We start from the raw sequence: 9610 nt of genomic DNA on the forward strand, positions 1-9610 counted from the left end.
AAGTTGGATGTTTGAAAGTAGGGGCCTGCCCTATATGCTCTGCAGAAATGGTGGAACAAGGTGTTGGTGTTGTCACAACATTGTAAGCCCTCAAAGTGACTCTTGGTGGGTGCTGGAGCGCCCTGCTGTGAACTATTATATCAAGAATTGTAATTACATGCCATTGTTGAACAGTGGTAGAAAAATTGACCTTTGGTGGTTGTGGTGCTGGTGCCACAACACTATAAGTCCTCACAGTTACTCTGGGTGGGCACAGGAACGGGCCCTCCTGTGAAATATTATATCAAGAATTGTAATTACATGTCCCTGTTAAACAGGGGCTGAAAAATTGGGCCTTAGGCACTGGTGCTGGTGCCACGACACTGCAACCTCTCCCATATACTCTAGTTGTGGTGCAGGAATGAGCCCTGCTGCAAAGCATTGCATCAAAAATTGTAATTAAACGCCCCTGTTAAACAGGGGCTGTAAAATTGGGCTGGTGGCATCACCCAGAACCAAAAATGTTCTTCCAACATATCAGCGGAGGAGGAAGAGGATAGACAATCAACATAACAGGACAGTCACTCAGCATCAGCATAGGTAGTCTTGAAGGGATGTGATATTTCAAAAAAAATTATTCGGTTACATCAGCTTCAGGTGCTTGGTAGCTGTGGGTGATCCAAGACTGATTCATCTTGATGAAGGTCAGTCGATCAACTGAGTCGGTGGACAGGCGCACCCTGTGATCGGTAACAAAGCCACCAGCAGCACTGAAGGTGCGTTCCGAAAGAACGCTGGATGCAGGACAGGCTAGTAGCTCAATTGCATACTGTGCAAGCTCTGGCCAGTGATCCATCCTCAAGACCCAGTAAGCCAGAGGATTTTCAGTGGGAAAGGTGTCCAAGTCTGACCTTGCCCCTAGGTATTCCTGCACCATGTAAATCAGACACTGGCGATGGTTGCTGGAACCGATCATACTTTAGGGCTGCGGACTAAAAAATTGTCTGAACGCATCGGTCAGACGGCCACCTTCTCCACTGCTCCTTCTGACCGATGCCTCAGCAACACGTTGTCCAGGACCAGGAGTTTGTAACCTCCCAGTCTCTGGGAACGCGTTGCACAGACCTTTCTGCAAGGCCTCCCGGAGATGTCTCATCCTCTGCTCCCTCTGCGACGGCAAGATAAGGTCGGCAACCTTACCCTTGTACCGTGGATCAAGGAGAGTGGCCAGCCAGTAATGGTCCCTCTCCTTGATCCGAAGAATACGAGGATCCTTCCGCAGGCTTTGCAAGATCAGGGAGGCTATGCAGCATAGGGTAGCTGAGGCATTCGGTCCGGAGTCCTCTGGGTCACTAATGACAACATGATCTGCAGCTACCTCCTCTCAGCCACGTACAAGTCCACGGGTTTCTTGGGACTGTAAATCATCCCTACAAGATGCTGCTGCTGATGCTGAGTGCCAGCATCCACCTCCATGCTGACACAATCATCCTCCTCCTCCTCATCCTCTTCCTGTGTGATGGGTGGCACAGCAGGAACACTGTCCTGATAAAGGGGGCCTTGAGAGGCAAGGAAGTCCTCCTCTTTCTGCCTCTGTTCTGCCTCAAGTGCCCTGTCCATTATTCCACGCAGCGTATGCTCCAAGAGGTGGACAAGAGGTACAGTGTCACTGATGCATGCACTGTCAGTGCTCACCGTCCTTGTGGCCTCCTCAAACGGTGACAGGACAGTGCATGCATCCCTGATCATGCCCCACTGGCGTGGTGAGAAAAATCCGAGCTCCCCTGACCCTGTCCTGGTGCCGTAGTCGCACAGGTACTCATTGATGGCCCTCTGCTGCGTGTGCAGCCGCTGCAGCATGGCCAACGTTGAGTTCCACCTGGTGGGCATGTCACATATAAGGCGGTTCTTGGGCAGGTTGAACTCCTTTTGGAGCTCAGCCAGCTGAGCACAGGCATTAAATGATCGGCGGAAATGCACACAGACTTTCCTGGCCTGCTTCAGGACATCCTGTAAGCCCGGGTACCTGCCCAAGAACCGCTGCACCACCAGGTTAAGGACGTGAGCTACACAGGGCACATGGGTCAGTTGTCCCTGTCGGAGGGCGGAGAGGAGGTTGGTGCCATTGTCGCAAACCACCATTCCTGGCTTAAGCTGGCGTGGCATCAACCACCTCTCGGCCTGCCCCTGCAGAGCTGACAAAACATCCGCCCCAGTGTGGCTCCTGCAGCGCAAGCACGGCATGGCATCGTTTTGCCTGCGTACTTGCGTAGCCCCTGGAACGCCTACGGAGCACCACTGGTTCTGAGGACAGAGCACTGGAAGAGGCCATGGAGGAAGAAGAAGAGGAGGGGGTGGAGGAGAGAGGTGTGTCACAACCAGTAGTAGCATTTTGGAGGCGTGGTGGCGGAACAACCTCCAACACTACTGCACCTTGTCCTGCATCCTTCCCAGCTGCCAGAAGAGTGACCCAATGGGCCGTGAAAGACAGGTAACGTCCCTGTCCATGCCTGCTGGACCATGAGTCAGCGGTAATATGCACCTTACCGCTGACCGCCCTGTCTAGCGAGGCAAGGACATTGCCTTCCACATGCCGGTAGAGAGCCGGAATCGCCTTCCGTGAGAAAAAGTGGCGTTTGGGGACCTGCCACTGAGGAACCGCACATTGTACAAACTCACGGAAGGGGGCAGAGTCTACCAACTGAAAAGGCAGCAGTTGAAGTGCTAACAATTTAGCCAAGTTAGCATTCAACCGCTGGGCATGTGGATGGCTGGGAGTGAACTTCTTTCGAAGGTCCAGCAGCTGGGGCAGGGACATTTGCCTGCTATAATCGGACGTGGGTGTACTGCTAGCAGAGTGCCCGGAAGCACTTGGCTGTGACACACCTCATTCTACACCTTCATTCCTCTCAGAGCAGGTTTCAGAGAGGACTGAAGGTCTAGTGGGGTTGGAGATGCCAGCTGATGAGGAGCAAGGACAGGTCCGCTTTGTTCTTTGGTGTGGGTCTTTGAGGTACGCTTGCCAACGAGCTGCATGGCAGGTCAACATATGTCTGGTCAAGCATATGGTGCCCAAGCGGCTGATGTTTTGGCCACGCGAGATACGCTTGAGACATATGTTGCAAATAGCAGCAGTGCGATCTGATGCACTCGTCTCAAAAAAGGCCCACACCAAAGAACTTTTAGAATAACGCGCAGAGGCAGCGCCCTGCACAGGCAGAGCTCTGCGGTGTGATTCAGTCGGTGTGCTGCCCTTAAGCTGGCCCCCGGAGGGCATCCTGCCTCGTTGGACATGTGCCTCCTCTTCCTCCGTCCTATCAGGCACCCACGTGGAGTCAGTGCCCTCATCATCCCCTCCCTCTTCATTGCTGGAGCAAACCTGGCAGTATGCTGCAGCTTGTGGAACATGACTGCCAGATTGCTGTCCTTCTTGAGCATTCCCTCTCTCTGCGCTCACGCTACTGCCTTCCTCTAGCTGAGTATCATCATCAGAGCCTACAAAACACTGGGCATCCTCCTGGAGCATGTACCCAACACTGTGCTCAAAGAGTTCAGGAGACTCCTCAGGAGGACGTGGTGGGTCAAGGGAAGGAGTCACTGATGATGACATTGAGAGGCGGGAAGACGATGGGTTGGCAGCTTCTTTGCTAGTACCCTGAGCCTGGGTGAGAGAGGATGAGGAGGATGAAGAGGGCTTGGTCATCCACTCTACCAAGTCTTCGGCATGTTGCAGCTTAACATGTCCAGCTGCCGAAAAGAAGGACAAGCGTGTCCCATGGCCACGTGCTGATGATGACGATGCACCGTGTCCACGACCAGCACTGTTGTCTCTAGACACAGAGCCTGCTTGCCCTCTTTTATCGGCTCGTGTCTGTCTGCCTCTCCTTGTTGGCCTTCCAGACATGGTAATGGCCTGAAGAGAGATGGGAAAACCAGCATTCGGGTAGTGTATATTGTGCTGGAGGCACACACAACTTCCACTAACTCCTACAGATGGCTCAATTAGAGAAGAGCTATGTAGGTGGATATAACGGTGTATACTGCGTTCAGAGCACGCAGACAGCACGCACAATCTCCTACAACTGACTGCAAGCTCTATTAAAAAAAGAGAAATATAGCTAGCTATATAGGTGGATATAATGGTGTATACTGCGGTCAGGGCACGCAGACAACAACCACTACAGAAGAGCAAGAACGAAAAATTGGCCGATAATAAACGGTGTATACTGTGTTGAAGGTACACAGAACACCCACTAACTCCTACAGACGCCAATACACTACACAAGGCCGCTGCGCTGGCAGGCCTTATATAGTGTGGGGCGTGTACTACACAGCCTGAGCTATGATTGGCCACAGGCATCCTGCCTGTGGCCAATCATGACTCTCCTTGCTGTCGGCGCTGTGATTGGCCAAGCATGCGGGGGTCACAGTGCATGCTTGGCCAATCATGAGCCAGCAATGCACTGCGGTGGCGCAGTACATTGTGGGCCGTGAGCGCCACACGAATTTGGCGCGAACAGCCCATAACATTCGGTATTCGCCGAACGGACGAACAGCCAATGTTCGAGTTGAATGTATGTTCGACTCGAACACAAAGCTCATCCCTAGTGAACAGTGTAGTGGACAGTATAGTGTAGTGATCAGTGTAGTGGTCAGTATAGTGTAGCGGACAGTATAGTAGTCAGTATAGTGGACAGTGTAGTGGTCAGTGTAATGTAGGACAGTATAGTATAGTGGTCAGTGTAGTGGACAGTGTAGTGCAGTGGACAGTATAGTGGTCAGTGTAGTACAGTGGTCAGTATAGTACAGTGGTCAGTATAGTATAGTGGTCAGTGTAGTTCTCAGTGTAGTGGACAGTATAGTATAGTGGTCAGTGTAGTGTGTAATGGTCAGTAAAGGAATTAATCAAGTAGGTTAGTGTAGTGGTCAGTATAGGAATCAGGTAGGTCACTGCTATTGTATTTGAAGGGACTCAGTCCGCAGGTTAGGGGGTGCAAATTACTTGCCTTGACCCGGGTGCTGACAACCCATGCTACTCCACTGCCGCCCAGTAGATGACTCACTGCGGGTCGATCAACCAGGGACAGTGGGGAGACAGACGACTGACCAGCTGAGATCCGGAAACTGGGTAGGTAGCAGGTGGATAGCAGCACGTAACAGACCGATAAGCAGCTACCATGGTGGGGGCACAAATCAGCTTTAACACGGAAATTCAGGCTCACTTAGCATATTCGCTCGGGGGGGATGCCTAGGAGCTCACAGCATCACGCTGCTGCTTGGCGCCATGTAGTAACTCCGCCCCTCCGTCATCTGCACTTCTTTCTGATGAGTATGTGCAGCTGGAAATATCCCCTACTTTGAGACATATGAAGGGTGGTACAGAGGATTCACTTGGAGGAACAAATCAAATATCTGCACTGTATCTCCCACCTGCAAGCTTAGTTCTTCATTTTTTTTGCTTGAAAGTTGTAGATGGCCACTCCGAACCTCTCTCTCCTGCTGGAGTGCTGTTTTTCTTGGTTAACGTCTGGTTTAAACTTATGTTAAAAGAGAACTATGTCCCAACCTTTTTTTGGCCTTAGTTCTCTTTTTGTTCACAAGGTGACATTTAGTATGTTCTCCTGTGACAAAAAAACTCATGTGCATGTGGCGGGCCATTGCCCACTATATCCTGCCAGTGCAGATCAATGCTGCAGCCGGTACAGATCCTGACAATACTGTCGAGATCCACCCTGCCACCTGATTGACAACTGCTCTGGCTCACTAGAGCCAGAGCCATCTGTGCCCGCCCCCTCCCTGTCTGTTCTTCCATTCAGCACTAGAGAATCGGAAAGGGGGGATCCCTGTGGGGGTGGCAAAACTATGCATATGAAGTAAAACACGTATAATATCCACCAAATCTGCACAAACCATTAAAGCGGAGGTCCACCCTAAAATGGACCTTCCGCTCATCGGATTCCTCCCCCCCTCCGGCGCCACAATTGGCACCTTTCAGGGGGGAGGGGGGTGCAGTTACCTGGATAATCCAGGTAACTGCACCCACTTCCAGGCTAGCTCTCTGCGGAAAGGGGCGTACGTTACGCCCCTTTCCGCAAGCGCCCGCCCCCTTCAGCAAGTGCCCCGCTGCCTGCTGGGAAACACACAGCTCCCAGAGGCAGCGGGGACCGTCCTCATTGCGCAGCGCGGCTCGCGCATGCGCAGTAGGGAACCGGGAAATGAAGCCGAAAGGCTCCATTTCCTGATTCCCATACCCAAGATGGCGGCGGCAGGACCCGACAGACCATCTAGCGATCGGCTTCGGGTGCCGACATCGCGGGCGCGCTGGACAGGTAAGTGTCACTATTTTAAAAGCCAGCAGCTGCAGTATTTGTAGCTGCTGGCTTTTAAAAAAAAAAAAAAAACGCGGAGTCCCGGTGGACTCCCGCTTTAACAAATAAATCTAGTTGTATGTATGATTTAATAACGAGGTGCTAAGTTGTTGTGGTTTGACAATATATACTGCTCAATATCTCTGCAACTAAACCAGCAAAAACCCGGCAGAAGCAAATGGTGTGTTTGTTTTTAAGATTCAGCAATGTTGGGGGGAAAGTGGGCGGGGTTTCACAACATATAACACACAATATCTCCGCAACCAAAGCGGCACAAACGTTTATTTTTTCAGCACAAACCAGCACAAACGCGGCACAAACGAATGGCGCTTTTGTTTTTCAAATTCGGTAACGTGGGGTGTAAAGTGGGCGGGGTTTCACAACATATAACACACAATATCTCCGCAACCATAGTGGCACAAACGTTTATTTTTGCAGCACAAACCAGCACAAACGCGGCACAAACGAATGGCGCTTTTGTTTTTCAAATTCGGTAACGTGGGGTGTAAAGTGGGCGGGGTTTCACAAAATATAACACACAATATCTCCACAACCAAAGCGGCACAAACGTTTATTTTTGCAGCACAAACCAGCACAAACGCGGCACAAACAAATGGCGCTTTTGTTTTTCAAATTCGGTAACGTGGGGTGTAAAGTGGGCGGGGTTTCACAACATATAACACACAATATCTCCACAACCAAAGCGGCACAAACGTTTATTTTTGCAGCACAAACCAGCACAAACGCGGCACAAACGAATGGCGCGTTTGTTTTTCAAATTCGGTAACGTGGGATGTAAAGTGGGCGGGGTTTCACAACATATAACACACAATATCTCCACAACCAAAGCGGCACAAACGTTTATTTTTGCAGCACAAACCAGCACAAACGCGGCACAAACGAATGGCGCGTTTGTTTTTCAAATTCGGTAACGCGGGATGTAAAGTGGGCGGGGTTTCACAACATATAACACACATTATCTCCACAACCAAAGCGGCACAAACGTTTATTTTCGCAGCACAAACCAGCACAAACGCGGCACAAACGAATGGCGCGTTTGTTTTTCAAATTCGGTAACGTGGGGTGTAAAGTGGGCGGGGTTTCACAACATATAACACACAATATCTCCACAACCAAAGCGGCACAAACGTTTATTTTTGCAGCACAAACCAGCACAAACGTGGCACAAACGAATGGCGCTTTTGTTTTTCAAATTCGGTAACGTGGGGTGTAAAGTGGGCGGGGTTTCACAACATATAACACACAATATCTCCACAACCAAAGCGGCAGAAACGTTTATTTTTGCAGCACAAACCAGCACAAACGCGGCACAAACGAATGGCGCGTTTGTTTTTCAAATTCGGTAACGTGGGGTGTAAAGTGGGTGGGGTTTCACAACATATAACGCACAATATCTCCGCAACCAAAGCGGCACAAACGTTTATTTTTGCAGCACAAACCAGCACAAACGCGGCACAAACGAATGGCGCGTTTGTTTTTCAAATTCGGTAACGTGGGGTGTAAAGTGGGCGGGGTTTCACAACATATAACGCACAATATCTCTGCAACCAAAGCGGCACAAACGTTTATTTTTGCAGCACAAACCAGCACAAACGCGGCACAAACGAATGGCGCGTTCGTTTTTCAAATTCAGCAACGTGGGGTGCAAAGAGGGTGGGGCTTGCATTAAATTGAATGTTTAATATCTCAGAAACCGAACCGGCACAAACGCTAATTTTTGCGGCACAAATCAGCACAAACGCGGCACAAACGAATGGCGCTTTTGTTTTTCAAATTCGGTAACGTGGGGTTTAAAGTGGGCGGGGTTTCACAACATATAACACACAATATCTCCGCAACCAAAGCGGCACAAACGTTTATTTTTGCAGCACAAACCAGCACAAACGCGGCACAAACGAATGGCGCGTTTGTTTTTCAAATTCGGTAACGTGGGGTGCAAAGTGGGCGGGGTTTCACAACATATAACGCACAATATCTCTGCAACCAAAGCGGCACAAACGTTTATTTTTGCAGCACAAACCAGCACAAACGCGGCACAAACGAATGGCGCGTTCGTTTTTCAAATTCAGCAACGTGGGGTGCAAAGTGGGCGGGGCTTGCATTAAATTGAATGTTTAATATCTCAGAAACCGAACCGGCACAAACGCTAATTTTTGCGGCACAAATCAGCACAAACGCGGCACAAACGAATGGTATATTTTTATTCAGGTTTTACAAACATGGGGTGCCAACTTCACACAGCTCTTCTGTCACAATGGCAGATGGACTTGGTGTTCTCAATTGAACACAAGCATGGCAATAAGCCATCCATACAGAGTTATAGACAGAGAGATGAAGAAAGAGTTTGCAGAAGCCTGACCTTGCACCCACAATCCACGGTTCATATGTGAAATGCTTTGCAGCTCATGTGAAAAAATAAAATAAATGCAAATTTTTTTTCCCAGCAAAATATGTGCATTTGTTATTTTATTCTTAAAGGTGAACACATCCTTTAAGACTCTTATTTGTGATTTTCAGATGCAATATACTTGCTCTATCCCTCAGAAATAATTAATTTTATTTAATTAACAGTGAGCTACAAATCTGTATGATTATTCTGTTTTAATATAAAAAGAATACACACATTTTGGATTCCTAAGTGCAATATACCTGTTTGATCCCTCAGAAAATTACAGTCTGTCTAAAAAGGCTTAATAGCTGTGTTGCAACTGATTGAAATGTTTCAATCTTCAGTCTCCAAAAAAAGACACTATATATTAATTTCCAGATCCCATATGTTTGCTCTCTCCCTCTCGAGCCTAGCCAATTAAGACTTAAAAGGTGTGTTGCAAGTCTGTACACATTTTTCTTTTCTGTTAGTAAAAAAAAAAGCATTATTTGTTTTTATTGCTAGATGAAATCTGTGTGCTCTTTGCCTCTCAAACAGCAGCTATCAAAAACGCTTCAAATCTCAGTTTTAGAAAAAACACTGGTATCTGTTTATTACAAATGAACTGTGTCTGTTATCTCCCTTTGACATTGCATCTTTACAAAAAAAAAAAAAGCATTATATATTGTCCAGCAAACTAGTTTCCGTGTTTATGGATTTTGGCTCTAAAAGTGTACATGCTTATTTTTATTTCATGGTAAAACCTACCTAGTCTCTCCCTTTTCCATGGCAGCCTAGTATTAATGCTTATATGTGCAGAAATATTTCTGGCCGTTGACAGTGACCCAATGATCTATCATATTTTTTCACAATG

Source organism: Lithobates pipiens, unplaced genomic scaffold, assembly GCF_037356315.1.
Source record: "Lithobates pipiens isolate NorthernLeopardFrog02 unplaced genomic scaffold, aLitPip1_a1.2 Scaffold_27, whole genome shotgun sequence".
Classification (NCBI taxonomy): Eukaryota; Metazoa; Chordata; class Amphibia; order Anura; family Ranidae; genus Lithobates; species Lithobates pipiens.